The sequence below is a fragment of the Ranitomeya imitator genome, chromosome 2 (genome assembly GCF_032444005.1).
Source record: "Ranitomeya imitator isolate aRanImi1 chromosome 2, aRanImi1.pri, whole genome shotgun sequence".
Classification (NCBI taxonomy): Eukaryota; Metazoa; Chordata; class Amphibia; order Anura; family Dendrobatidae; genus Ranitomeya; species Ranitomeya imitator.
In genome coordinates, this window is record NC_091283.1 from 237,598,035 (window position 1) to 237,613,894 (window position 15,860).

General features: G+C 45.4%; 1 pseudogene; it reads left to right on the forward strand.

The window, feature by feature from the left end:
- The first annotated feature begins 304 nt into the window (after positions 1–304).
- LOC138666338 (zinc finger protein 585A-like) overlaps positions 305–15,860 on the forward strand; it is a 150,653-nt pseudogene continuing 135,097 nt past the window's right edge.

Here is a 15,860-nt window from a genome sequence, read left to right on the forward strand (position 1 = left end):
ATGTCGCGTGTAATGAATATCTCCTGCAGTATGCTGATGCCGATTCCAAGGTCGGTAAATGAGACGAGAATTAGTGTTATGGAAGATGAGTCTATGAGAAACGTATTCAGCTGCCGACTCCGAGGAAGAAACTGCTTGTTGTCTGTGGCCTAAATATATAGGATTTATTAGTAGATGTAAAGAAGGAAACTAAATCCTGTAAAATAATAAATCTCCTCATATGTTTCCCTTATTATCTCCAGTAATTGTATTATTACACAGGATTCGTATGATGTTACATCGGCTCATCTTCTCATTCAGGTCTCTACAATATCGGATCCTCTCAGTGAAGATCTTCTACAAAAGAACATTTTCCTGATTTACCCATCAAAGATGGATATGGACAGAGACAAGATGGCGGAGAGGATATTACACCTCACCCTAGAGATCCTCTTCCGGCTTACTGGAGAGGTGAGAGATTCTGATGACGTCACATTACATCATTCTTATCTATGGGAATAACAGATGGACAGAACTGGAGAGGTGAGGACTCTGGAAATGTCTGTAGTGAGATTTATTAATGTGTCTCTCCATTACCAGGATTACACAGTGGTGAAGAAGACCTCTAGTGATCGCTGTCAGGACCCTGTGTCTGAGGGATGGGGAAGACCCCTGAACCCAATCACGGGGCCTCCACCTCACCTCCTGATCCATGAGGACATCAATGACCAGAAGATCCTAGAACTCATCTACAAGATGATTGAGCTGCTGACTGGAGAGGTGATACTGCTGGGACATTATACAGTAACACTATGAAGGGATCGGGGGATGACGGTATCATTGTATGTGTCAGGTTCCTATAAGGTGTCAGGATGTCGCTGTCTATTTCTCCATGGAGGAGTGGGAGTATTTAGAAGGACACAGGGATCTGTACAAGAACGTCATAATGGAGGTTCCCCAGCCCCTCACCTCTCCAGGTAATAGACAGGACTAAATACATACAGCCTATAATTATCTGTATGTAAAGAATGAATTCACTCCCTGTATGTGTTTCCTCCAGATCTATCCAGTAAGATGACAACACCAGAGAGATGTCTCCGTCCTCTTATTCCACAAGACTGCAACCAAGAAGATCCCAATGCTCCTCAGGATCATCAGGTAGATGGAGAGAAGGTGTCAGGACATCTCCCCTATGATGTGTAGACGCCGGTGAACGTCTTGTTTTATCCACCAGTATTATATGTTTTATACTTGTGTAATGAGAACGGTGGAGATGGCAGGATTAGAGCTGATCATAGATGTGACTTCTCCATCTGTCGGTGACTTTTATAATATTGGTTTCAGGGTGAAGATCTGACCCATATTAATACTACAGAGACATATGTGAGGGGGGATGAGTGGTGTAAAGAGGAGATTCCCACATATGGCTACCCAGGTGAGTAGTGACCACTAAATGCAGAGAAGTCACAGATTCTTCTCATCACCGGCTGTGGCCGCTTTATCGGTGGTGTAGTCCGGCCGTATTACCATGATCACCATTTTGCCTCTAGTCCACAACATTCTCCTCCCCCCCAAAACTGTTCTAATGACTTTGATCATTGAAAGCCCTTTTCTATAGAACTTACAACCTGGTAGATCCACCTCCCCCCTGGGTTTAGGAGACGCTGTTACCTGCCCAGATCTGTGAACTATAAAGCCAAATGACAGTGTACGTAGAATGTGCTGACAAGATAGAAAATCACTTGAAGAAAAATATGATGATGGTCCTGTAAGAGAAAGCGGAGGGTAATGATGCTGTTGGCTTCCTAGAACCCTGAGATCTTATCGGATGAATCTCCCTTCTCTCCCTTCTGTGCTGCTGAATGTGATCATATGGTCCCTACAAGACCAGGTCCAATCTTTCTGGCCAAACTTCACTTTTATGATCGACAACATTAAATGTGCAGTGAGGCCAAGTGTGCATTTCTGGACAATAACAGAGTTTCCCTTTATCCGGACTTTTCAATTTGTATTAAAACCGACTAACTTCCAGGAGGATTGTGATAATCTACATAAACCCATCACACTGGTGCCATGATATATCTCTGAGCTGTGTGTGGCTGATGGCTGTAATATACATTTATTCCCGCCTGCAGGAGATGTGTTGGCTCCAGCCCTGGTTTCATGGATTCACTCCACCTCATAAATTACATTGATTTTCATCCTAAGAAATTCAGATTTCTGCACAATCTCTCCTGAAATGGGGAGTGATATTATTTCCTCTAATCTTCTGGTCAGGATTCATAGTAGCTCCAATGGTCCACCATAAATGAATGCAACTCTGGTTTACTGTTGTGTAATCTGTATTTGTAGTTTTCAGTTAACGAGATTCTCGTCCTCTGGGGCGAGGCTGTGGGCGGGGCTTTGTGGTGCTTTGGGTCGGGGATGTGGGCGGGGCTTTGTGCTGCGCTGATTACATATTCATTTGTATTGGCTTATGACAGGTCGCTGATCCCTCACTGTCCTGCCCCCATTTTTACATAATGCATATAATAGTGTTGATATTGGGACTGGAGGCTTAGAAAAAAAATTACATCCAGCAAAATGACACCAGCAGCGCCTGTCCAGTAGCATCTATCTCTTACTTATAAATTCTACTGTGCAAGCGTTGCCATTGACCTTATGACCTGTTATAAGCCAATACAGATTCATATGTAATCAGGGCACCACATAAAGCCCCACAAACAGCCCCGCCCCAGAGCACGAAAATCTTGTTAACTAAAATCGACAAATACAGATTAAACAACAACCACAAGACGGATTTCATCACCAGGTATCGGTGTAATCAGTATAACGGCACCGACCTGACAGTGTCTGTAGTCACTGAGCACAATCCTGCTGACAGGTTCCCTTTAAGACATCTCGGCTCTGCACTATTATACACAATTCTCTTGAAATGTGTAATATTATTATTGCGATTATTTATTATTATAGCGCCATTTATTATATGGCGCTTTACATGTGAGGAGCGTTATCTACTATATAATTGTCTAAGGGTCACTTCCATCTTTCTGTCTGTCCTTCTGTCTGTCCTTCTGTCATGGATATTAATTGGTCGCAGCCTCTGTCTGTCATGGAATCCAAGTCGCTGATTGGTCGTGGCAAAACGCCCACGACCATTGCCACGACAAAACAGCAATGGGCGCAGTCCGGCGGCAACATGGCCACTCCTTACTCCCCGCAGTCAGTGCCCGCTCCGTACTCCCCTCCATTCAGCGCTCACACAGGGTTGATGGCAGCGATATGATGCCCACATTGCTATATACTAGGTGGGCTGTGCAATATACTACGCAGGCTGGGCAATGTACTACGCAGACTGTGCAATATACTATGCGGGCTGTGCAATATACTACGCGGGCTGGGGAATATACTATGCGGGCTGGGCAATATACTATGCGGGCTGGGCAATATACTACGCGCGCTGGGCAATATATTACATGGGCTGTGCAATATACTACGCGTGCTGTGCAATATACTGTCACAGGGAGCCTAGGTAGGCTAAAGCTAATACCCCGGGCCCCTGCGATATCTCTCAGACTAGGGAAACCCTGTCTGTCCCTCTCCCAGAGATTACACTGATGGTGTGCTTGTCTGGGCTGCCAGGCCTGCCCCTGACTCCTGCTTCAGTACTAATCTGAAACCTCCACCCACCACCCAGTGATAATTCTTCACACGAACCCCTACAGAAAGCACAGACAGGGAAAACCAAAAACGCACCATGCCGCAAACACACTCAGGAAAACACTATAATGTGCACAAGGCAAAACAAAACACAAATAGGAAGGAGAAATATGACAAAGGATCATACACCACCAGATATGATATTTGCACTCCAAAACCACCACTCCGAACCGAGATCACCAGGTACAAGACACAAGCTATAATCGGCGACGCCCAAAGTTCAGAAGAACTATTTAAAGGCCGTGGGCGTGACCCAGTCTCCAATCCGAGTACCATCTAGATTAACCCCGGAGCAACCTAGATAAAATTTAGCCGGCGCCACTGAGCGCACAGTGGACGAATGCAGAATTACCGCTGTCTGTCGGACGCCCTAGTGTGAATAGCGTCCGACATGACATATACTACGTGACTGGGCAATATACTACGTGGCTGTGCAATATACCACGCGGGCTGTGCAATATACTACGTGGCTGGCCAATATACTATGTGGCTGGGCAATATACTACGTGGACATGCATATTCTAGAATACCCGATGTGTTAGAATCGGGCCACCATCTAGTACATAATAAAAACAAGTACAATAATCTTAAACAATACAAGCCACAACTGGTACAGTAGGAGAGAGGACCCTGCCCGCGAGGGCTCACAATCTTCAAAGGATGGGTGAGAATACAGTATGCAAGGGTAGAGCTGGTCGTGCAGCGGTTTGGTCTATCTGTGGTTACTGCAGGTTATAGGCTTGTCGGAAGAGGTGGGTCTTCAAGATCTTTTTGAAGGTTTTGATGGTAGGCAAGAGTCTGATGTGTTGTGGTAGAGAGTTCCAGAGTAGAGGTGATGTGCGAGAGAAATCTTGTATGCGATTGTGAGAAGAGGGAATAAGAGAGGAGCAGAGAAGGAGATATTGTGAGGATCGGAGGTTGTGTGCAGGCAAGTACCAGGAGACAAGTCACAGATGTATGGAGGAAACAGGTTGTGGATGGCTTTGTATGTCATGGTTAAGGTTTTGTTCTGGATTCTCTGGGCAATGGGGAGCCAGTGCAGGGAATGACAGAGGGGGGGACAGGTGGATTAGTCGGCAGCAGGGTTTACAATAGATTGGAGGGGTGCGAGTGTGTTAGAGGGGAGGCAACAGAGCATGAGGTTGAACTGAACCTTGCGGGACTCTCAACAGATAGGGGGCGAGGTGAGGAGGTGGTGTGTGAGTGGGAGACGCTGAATGTCCGGTCTGTTAGGTATGACAAGATCCAGGATAGGGCCAAGACACTGATGGCAAGGGATGAGAGGGTCTGTAATAACAGGGAATGGCCCACAGTGTCAAAGGCACAAGACAGGTCCAGGAGGAGGAGGACAGAGTAGTGTCGCTTGCTTTTGGCGGTTAATAGGTCATTGGTGACCTTAGTGCAGTTTCAGTGAAGTGGTGTAACCGGAAGCCTGATTGTAAGCGGTCGAAGAGTGAGCAAGGTCGGAGGGCAGTTCAAGATGGACGTGTTGTTCCAGTAGTTTTGAGGCATAGGTGAGAAGTGATATAGGGCGATAGCTAGATACAGAGGATGGGTCAGGAGAGGGCTTTTAGAGGATTGGTGTGATTGAGGCATGTTTAAACCTTGAGGGGAATACACTAGTTGTTAATGATAGGTTGAAGAGATGGGTTAGGGTTGGGATGAAGACTGTGGCGAGGTTTGGGATGAAGTGGGATGGGATCGGGTCAAGTGCCCAGGTGGTGAGATGCGATCTTGAGAGTAGAGTGGAGAGTCGATCTTCTGTAATGGTTGGTTTTGGAAGTGCAGGGCTGGGCAGTTGGGAGGAAGGGCTCTGGGGGTTGTCGACCAAAACTGTCTCTGATGTTATCATTCTTCTGCTTGAAAAATGAGGCAAAGTCTTCAGCTGAGATAAGTGGGGAGGGAGGAGGTGCTGAAGGAACGGAGGAGAGAATTGAAGGTGTTGAATAACTTCAGGGTTGTGAGACAGGGAGGATATGAGAGATGAGAAGTAGGTTTGTTTAGAGCTTCTTCTTGAAACTCATCTGACAGAAAATATCAGACCTTACGATAGTTTAGATTGTGAAGTCACCGAGCTCCGTGCTCTAATTACCCCAGAGAGGTTTCACCACTAGCTACTCATTTATTACTGATGGAGACTGTTCAGTTTGAGCATTTCAGTAGATGTTATTGTCTATAGTCACAGTTTTTGATTACATTAGTGTCCAAAATCCTCTGATTTAACCTCTTCCCGCAGCCAGTTTTGTGTTCTTAATGGGGCCTCGTTTTTACAAGCTGACGTGTGTCACTTTATGTGGTGAATTATTCAAAAAGGATAATAGAAAACAAATGGATCTTACAAATTATTTTCCAACCTCTCACAATACCCTACATACGATTGTGTTACGAAACTGCAGCACAGAACTAGGAGAGAAGGGGAAAACTGACACTGCACTAAGACTAGGCTGAAACCCTACTATGGAGTGGGCGACCCATTCCTTGCGAATAGACCCACCGACAATCCTAGTCTAAACTCAGTAAAGACCTATATACAAGGGGAAGGAGGTCCCTAAAAGATCTAAGGACTAGGTACAAAAAAACAGGTCACCTCCTAATAGGAAACACAGAGAAGGCTGCAGAAACAAACTGAAAACAGAAACAAAAGATAGCAGAACCAGAGCTCCCAGAACTGCAAAATATCAAACACAGAATGCTGTCTAAAGGTACCGTCACACATAACGATATCGTTAACGATATCATTGCTTTTTGTGACGTAGCAACAATATCGTTAACGAAATCGTTATGTGTGACAGCGACCAACGATCAGGCCCCTGCTGGGAGATCGTTGGTCGCTGGGGAAAGATCAGAACTTTATTTCGTCGCTGATCTCCCGCTGACATCGCTGATGTTTACCCTGGTTACCGTTGTAAATGTAAAAAAAAAAACACTACATACTTACATTCCGGTGTCTGGTCACGTTTCCCGCCTTCAGCTTCCCGCACTGACTGATGAGCGCCGGCCGGCCATAAAGCAGAGCACAGTGACGTCACCGCTGTGCTTTACGGCTGGCGCTCAGTCAGTGCGGGAAGCTGAAGGCGAGGGACATGACCAGACACCGGGAATGTAAGTATGTAGTGTTTTTTTTTTTTACATTTACAACGGTAACCAGGGTAAACATCGGGTTACTAAGCGCGGCCCTGCGCTTAGTAACCCGATGTTTACCCTGGTTACCCACGACCTTCGGGATCGTTGGTCGCTGGAGAGCTGTCTGTGTGACAGCTCTCCAGCGACCAAACAGCGATGCTGCAGCGATCGACATTGTTGTCTAGATCGCTGCAGCGTCGCTTAGTGTGACGGTTAGGGTTGAGCGACCTTTGCTTTTATAGGATCGGGTCGGGTTTCACGAAACCCGACTTTTTCAAAAGTCGGGTCGAGTGAAATCGGTCGATCCTATAAAAAAGTCGGGGTCGGCCGAAACGCGAAACCCAATGCAGTGCATTGGGTTTCCATGGTTCCCAGGGTCTGAAGGAGCGGAAACTCTCCTTCAGGCCCTGCGATCCATATTTTAGTGTAAAATAAAGAATTAAAATAAAAAATATCGCAATACTTACCCTCTGACGCGTCCTGGTACTAACCGGCAGCCTTTCTTCCTTAGAATCAGCCTTCCAAGACCTTGCGGTGACGTCGCGGCTTCTGATTGGTCGCGCGGCGGTCACATGGGCGGCTGCGCGACCAATCACAAGCCGCGACGTCACCGAAGGTCCTTCCTAAGAATCAGCGCTTCCAGGACCTTCGGTGACGTCGCGGCTTGTGATTGGTCGCGCGGCCGCCCATGTGACCGCCGCGCGACCAATCAGAAGCCGCGACGTCACCGCAAGGTCTTGGAAGGCTGATTCTAAGGAAGAAAGGCTGCCGGTTAGTACCAGGGCGCGTCAGAGGGTAAGTATTGCGATATTTTTTATTTTGATTCTTTATTTTACACTTAAATCTGAATTCCGATACCAATTCCCGATATCTTAAACATATCGGGAATCGGTATCGGAATTCCGATTCCAGATTCAAAAGATCGCCGACTTCATGGCCGACCCCACACTGGGGTCGGGTCGGGTTTCATGAAACCCGACCTTGCCAAAAGTCGGCGACTTTTGAAATATTTCAACCCGTTTCGCTCAACCCTAGTGACGGTACCTTAAGCACCTAGCCAGAACTCAAACGGATTAACACTGTTGTCCAGCAAGCAATGGGAGGCAGGTGCTGGGTAATAAAGGGAGATACAATCACCTGACCTAGACAACCCAGCACCAGGGAAAAAAGACCAGCAGCCAGAAAGCCACAACAAGATGGCGGATTGTTGTGGATTCTGTTTTTGGGCTCCCTCTGGTGGTTACAGATGGTACTGGGTGACTTGTGTTCTCTGCGGTCTCTGGTGTCCACCTGTTCTATCAGGATATGGGAGTTTCCTATTTAACCTGGCTTTCTTGTCATTTCCTCGCCGGCGAGCAATGTAATCAGTGTGTCTTGTTACCTCTGCTTTCCGCTTCAGTAATCTTCAGGACAAGCTAAGTTTTTGATTTTCCTGTTCCACGTTTTGCTTTATTTTTGTTTTAGTCCAGCTTGCAGTTATGTGATTCCTTGTTGCTGGTTGCTCTAGTGGGCTGATATTACTCCTCATGTTCCATGAGTTGGCACATGAGTTCAGGTAATTTCAGGATGGTTTTTTGTAGGGTTTTTCGCTGACCGCGCAGTTCACTTTTGTATCCTCTGCTATCTAGTTTTAGCGGGCCTCATTTTGCTGAATCTGTTTTCATTACTACGTATGTGCTTTCCTCTCATTTCACCGTCATTACATGTGGGGGGCTGCTATTTCTGTGGGGTGTTTCTCTGGAGGCAAGAGAGGTCTTTGTTTCTTCTAATAGTGGAAGCTAGTCCTTCGGCTGGCGCGAGACGTCTAGAATCATCGTAGGCACGTTCCCCGGCTACTGCTAGTGTTGTGAATTAGGTTCAGGATCGCGGTCAGCTCAGTTTCCATCACCCTAGAGCTTGTTCTGTTTTTTGTGTGCTTGTCCTTTTGTGATCCCCTGCCATTGGGATCATGACAGCGGATGGTCAAAACAAAACAGATTCTAACAGATTGTACACTACTCTCTGGGCACATGGCAGTGTTCAGAAGGAAAGAAGCACCATTTAGCTGTTTGACTGCAGATCTAGCTGGAATAGTTTGCAGACACAATGTATTTGGAGCAATGTTCATGGTCTACTGGCAGCTCAAAAGATCTCCACCATGAACATGCTTGGCACTATCTTCTCTGCTTTCCATATCCCAAGGATTGCCTTGCTCATCGCCCTTTAACACCATTACATGGATCTGGACTTACACTGGGACCCCTAGGCTTGGACCATGGTGTTACCTGCTATTCTGTGGTATTAGATGGCAAGAAGAATAGTCAGGTAGCTGGGTCAGAACCGGAAGGACCGAATACAGAATCAGAAGACACGAGTAGTCAGTAAACGGGCCACGGTCACAACAGTAAACAAATACACAAGCCACAAGCTGAGCACAGAGGACTGAACCAGAGGAGAACAATGCTGTTTCTGGCAGATTCCGGCCATGTGCTTTGAGCTTTAGTAGGGTGTGGTACTTTCCAATTGGCTAAAGTAGGGAGCAGATTACTCCAGCTGGACAGCAGGAACAGATCCCAGATGAGATTGGACACACCATATGCAGAAGCCATAATATGACTAAATGACAGAAATTCAGAATAGTCAAAATCCTCATAAAGTGATTCCATTTTATAAATTAATTCACTGAGGGTTAAAATCTATACATATGTGGTCAAAATTGTTGGTACCCCTCGTTTAATGACAGAAAAGCCGACAATGGTCACAGAAATAACTTGAATCTGACAAAAGTAATAAGAAACAAAATATCTGATCATGAAAATGAACAAACAAAAGTCAGGCATTGCTTTTCAACCATGTTTCCACAGAATTAAAAAAAAAAAATAAAACTCATGAAATAGGCCTGGACAGAAATGATGTTCCCCTGGAAATAATGTGACAAAAGGGACATGTTAAATCACGGTGTGTCCACTAACTAGCATCACAGGTGTCTGTAATATTGGAATCAGTGAGTGGCCTGTATATAGGGCTAGAGATACTCACTGTGCTGTGTGGTGACATGATGTTTATCACACTAAGCATGGATCACAGGAAGCGAAGGAAAGAGTTGTCTGAGTAGATTAGAAAGAAAATTATAGACAAACATGTTAAAGGTAAACGTTATAAGACCATCTCCAAGCAGCTTGATGTTCCTGTGACTACAGTTGCACATATTATTCAGAAATGTAAGATCCATGGGACTGTAGACAACCTCCCTGAACGTCGCCGCAGGAAGAAAATTTATGGCATATCAAAGAGACGGATAATACGAATGGTAACAAAAGAGCCCAGAAAAACTTCTAAACAGATTAAAGGTGAACTTCAAGCTCAAGGAACATCGGTGTCAGATCGCACCATCCTTCGTTGTCTGAGCCAAAGTGGTCTTCATGAGAAACGACCAAGGAGGACACCATTGTTAAAAAAAAATTCATAATAAAGCCAAACTGGAATTTGCCAAACTACATGTTGACAAGCCACAAATATTCTGGGAAAATGTCCTATGGACAGATGAGATAAAAATGGATTTTTTTGGCAAGGCACATCAGCTCTATGTTCAGAGATGGAAAAATTAAGCATATCAAGAAAAGAACACTGTCCCTATTGTGAAACATGGAGGAGGCTCTGTTATATTCTGGGGCTGCTTTGCTGCATCTGGCACAGGGTGTCTAGAATCTGTGCAGGGTACAATGAAATCTCAAGCCTATCAAGGGATTCTAGGGAGAAATGTGCTGCTCAGTGTCAGAAAACTTGGTCTCCGTCGCAGGTCATGTGTCTGGCAACAGGATAATGACCCAAAGCACACAGCTAAAAGCACCCAAGAATGGCTAAGAGGAAAACATTGGACTATGCTGAAGTGGCCTTCTATGAGCCCTGACCTAAATCCTATTGAACATCTTTGGAAAGAGCTGAAACATGGCGTCTGGAAAAGGCAACCTTCAGGCACGAGACAACTGGAGCAGTTTGCTCCTTAGGAGTGGGCCAAAATACCTGTCGAGAGGTGCAGAAGTCTCATTGACAGTTACATTGACAGTTACAGGAATTGTTTGATTGCACTGATTGCCTCAAAAGGTTATGCAACAAAATATTAAGTTAAGGGTCCCATCATTTCTGTCCAGGCCTATTTCTTGAGTTTTATTTTTTTTAAATTCTGTGGAAGCATGGTTGAAAAGCAATGTCTGACTTTCATTTGTTCAGTTTCACACTTTTTATTTATTATTACTTTAGTCAGATTCAAGTTATTTCTATGACCATTTTGGGCTTTTGAGTCATTAAACTAGGGGTACCAACAATTTAGACCACGTGTGTAGGAGGAATGAATATTCTGACTCCACAGCCACCTTCCAGAAATTAACATGCAGTGGATATGGAGAGTGAAAATAACACATTTGCCATTTTATTACCCTGCACATAGTGCCCAGATTGTGCTCTAGGAGACACACACTGCAAATTAAGTGGATTCTGTTCACTATAATATTGCTAAATACAGGGATTCTACATGTTGTTTGAACACACTGCAAGACTCAGAAGTGAGAGCGGATTTTACTGAAATGGTTTATAGAAACTCTGTTACTTTTCAACAGCCTTTGAGCCACTAATAGTGTGGGAACCTCTGTTTTTCCATTGACAGATGGTGGACATGAGTGGGGACTTGTTTTTGTGAGATGAGAGTTGGTATTATTTTTCCCTACATAACATTGATTGGTTTCTTTTTATTCGATATTTGGGATGCAGAATGAACAAACAGTTGAACACCACACACTACTGGTTCATCCAACAAGGTTTTCTATTAGACTGTGAACAGTCATTGTCTTGGTAAATAACACCATGTAACACAATTTTTGTTCCTGGCTTCCAAGTGTAATATTTCAACTGCTTATGTTTAAAGACTATGGAAAAACGACTACATTCAGCACAAACTTTGCTTTTATGACCACAACCCAGAAGAATTTTGTATGTATTTGACAAAAAAGAAAATTATTATATTTTTCTATTCGCCACGACAGCACCCACTAGAGAGAGGGGATCCGCCCCTAGGAACAGGAAACCTACAGAGAGATAAAAGGGGCGGCCCCCCCTCGCTCCTCAGTTGGTTTCCTGTTCCTAGATGGAGACCCACAGAGAAGACTCTATGGATAGGAAGAGGAAGACCTGCCTGGACTACCGCCTGTACGACTCTGCTGAGCGGCAGGGGTTCCAGAAGCAGGTAGACAGAGTCGGGGGAATGATCCTGCGGGCTCCCCCCTCATCTGGTGCGGCTGACAGGCAGCCTGAAGTTATCCAACGGTCTCCCTGCTGGGACACCGTTGTGGAGACGCCGACAGTGCGGGTACCTGGTGCGACGTCCTCCGGTGTGCGTCTGGGCAGCGGTGAGACGGTTCCACGATACGAGGCCCTCCTGTCCCTCCAAGGTAAGAGGTGACATGGTCGGATGCAGCAGGCAGCGGCGTCTCCCGGCATACAGGACGCGGGCGCATGCGCAGTAGCGTCGGCGTCCCGGAAATGAAGAGGAACTTCCGGGGCACGGTGTTGGAGGTCATTTCCGGGGGAACCGCCATATTGGATTCCCCCATGTGGTGCCATTACTCTAAACGCCGGATCTGTAAGTAAAAAAAAAAAAAAAAAGTGGAGACAAAGCAAGGGGTGTGTACATTACTACACTATAAAGTGTAGTCAGTTAAGGCAGTCAGTGTGCCATTATGTCGTCCCAAGAGGAGGTCAGGGTGCACCCTATGGAAGAGCCATTAGTCCCTAGTGGTGAAGCCAGGAAAAGGAATAGTGGACACTCTAAAATAAGTGACTCCACTGATAAATCAGGAAGAAAATCCTCCCGTTCCACACCCCAAGCTAAGGCATCTCCGCAGCCGGTATAAATATTACGCTGGGTGAGTGCGTATATAGCTTCACTGAAGCTTATATTGATTCCTTTGCTTATATTATTTCTATGCAAAGAGGACGGGGAAGAGTAAGCACAAACAATGTGCCATATGTACCGAACCCCTGCCTGACTCCTATCTTAAAAGTCTGTGTCAGGCATGTATAGACAACACCTTACGGCAGGAGGAATCGGTTAAAATGAATGAGATACGTCTCATAATTCGGGAAGAACTCCAGTCGTTGGGAGGTGGTTCTACTTCTTCAGTAAATATGGAGAAACGAAGGAGGAAAACATCCTCTCCTAGAGCTGACACATCAGCGGAGAGTGGGGAGGTCGACTCTGATATTTCTCAGCAATCTAATTCCTCAGAGGAAGAGGACTTCGTCTGTTTTCCAACTGAGGGCATAAACAACCTAGTAAAATCAGTGAGAAATACGATGGGGGTGTCTGAATCAAAAGAACCCCAGACGCCACAAGAAGTTATGTTCGCTGGTCTTTCTCAGAAGAAAGGCCACGTATTTCCAATAAATCAGGCCATAAAAGATCTCGTTAAAAAAGAATGGAGTAGAGGTCAAAAGGGGTTGGTCCCAATATCCTGTAAGAGGCGCTACCCCTTTGATGATGAGGATTTGAATACCTGGGCCAAGATACCAAAAGTCGATGCGGCAGTTGCGTCTACATCTCGCCGTTTCTCCTTACCAGTAGAGGATGCAGGTTCCTTATCAGATCCTATGGACCGGAAATCAGACGCACTCCTTAAAAAATCGTGGGAGGCCTGTGTCACGGCATTCAAGCCGGCTATTTCAGCCACATGTACTGGCAGATCAATGCTAGTCTGGCTGGATCAGCTGGATCAGAAGATTAAAAGTGGCGTATCTAGAGAAAAATTAAGGGCATCTATCCCTTTGATTAAAGGTGCTGCGGCTTTTATTTCAGATGCCTCAATTGATTCCCTCCGCCTGGCGGCCAGGACAGCTAATCTCGCTAATACGGCTCGGCGGGCTTTATGGTTAAAAAACTGGAAGGGGGATGCCCAGTCAAGATCCAAATTATGTTCCATACCCTGTCAGGGTGAGTACCTGTTTGGCACAGTCCTTGATGATATTCTCACTAAGGCGGGCGAGAGGAAGAAAGGATTCCCTAATCCCTTTATTCCGTCTTACAGAAGGGCGTTCAGGAAGCCACCATTCGGAAGAAAGGGAGGCTTCAGAGACAGGTGGAATAATAAGGATTTCAAACAAAAAGGAAATCTGTTTAATAAACGCCCCTTCAAGCCAACCGATAAATTCCATCAGTGATATTTCTCCGGTGGGGGGAAGACTAAAACAATTCAGTCATCAATGGAAAGAAATAACAACTAATCAATGGGCTATTAAATTAACATCCTCAGGCCTCACACTAGACTTTATTAAAACTCCTCCGGATTCTTTCCTTCTTACCACCTTAAGATCCAAGCCTCAGCAAGAGGCACTTGAAACCGAGGTTAAAACCCTCCTACGCAAACATGTCCTAGTAGAGGTTCCATCTTCTCAGATAGGGAGAGGTTTTTACTCTCCCTTGTTCCTGATTAGTAAGCCGGATGGCTCTTTCAGAACTATAATCAATTTGAGGAAGCTGAATTCCTTTATAAAACCTAAAACATTCAAAATGGAATCCATTCGTTCAGCTATAAAAAATCTATTTCCAAATTGTTACATGGTAGTATTGGATCTAAAAGATGCTTACTACCATATTCCCATTCATAATTCACACCAACAATTTCTTCGGGTAGCAGTTTGTATAGAGGGGCAAATTCGTCATTTACAATATAGAGCAATGCCCTTCGGGTTATCTATGGCCCCAAGGATTTTTACTAAGTTACTATCAGAAGTAATGTCCTTTTTACGGGTAAAGGATACTTTGGTCATTCCATATCTAGATGACCTGTTGATTGTAGGAAAGAGCCCCCTACAGTGTGAGCAGAGATTACGGGAAGTAGTCATATCCTTACAATCCCTGGGTTGGCTAGTTAATTGGGAAAAATCTAGACTTCAGCCTGTAACGTGTCAAAGATTCCTTGGGCTCCTTCTGGATTCCGTTGACCAGATTTGTAAACTGCCTGAGGATAAGAAATTCTCCATAGTTGATAAGGTGTCCTCAGCAATAAAAAGACGTAGTATGTCACTAAGACAGGTCATGTCATTGCTAGGCTCTCTAACATCGTGCATTCCTGTGGTACAGTGGGCACAGTTCCATACTAGGCAGCTACAAAAATTTGTATTGGAGGAGGACATTAAGAATAGAGGATGTCTGGATAGAACAGTTTTTCTAACATCGGAAGTATTACACTCCCTTAGGTGGTGGTTGGATCAGAATAATCTTTCAAAGGGGGTTCTATGGGTAATCACTCCTTCTAGTGTTGTGACCACAGATGCTAGTCCTGAAGGCTGGGGGGCACATTTTCAGGATCAATGGGTTCAGGATCTTTGGTCCAGCTCAGATCTTAATAATTCCTCGAATGTCAAGGAGTTGAGGGCGGTATATTACTCCCTTCTCCACTTTCTTCCCCAGCTCAGCGGCTCTCATACAAGAGTATTCTCCGACAACACCACTGCGGTGGCGTATCTGAACCATCAGGGAGGTACAAGGTCGGACAAACTCAGGGAGGTGGCATCAGACATCATGGAATTAGCCGAAGGTCATCTACTATCACTATCGGCAGTACACATCAGAGGCACAGACAACTTTCGTGCCGATTTCCTGAGCCGTCATACTCTTCATCAAGGGGAATGGATGCTGAGCAGGAAGATTTTCAAGGCAATAACAGCTCGATGGGGTGTTCCTCAAATAGACTTGTTTGCCACAAGAGCCAACCGTCAAGTCAAGATGTTTGCCTCTCTAAACAGGGAGGACAAGCCAGACATACTCGATGCCCTCCAGACGCCATAGACATTCGATCTGGCCTATGCTTTCCCTCCATGGAATCTATTACCTATAGTAATAAGAAAAATAAGGGAGGAGGGCGCAAAAGTTCTGTTGATAGCCCCATTTTGGCCCAAGAGGCCATGGTTCTCATGGCTGAGGGCGATGTCAGTGTCAGATCCATGGATTCTGCCTCAGTCCAAGGACCTGCTCTCTCAGGGTCCATTTCTCCATCCTCAGGCAAAGG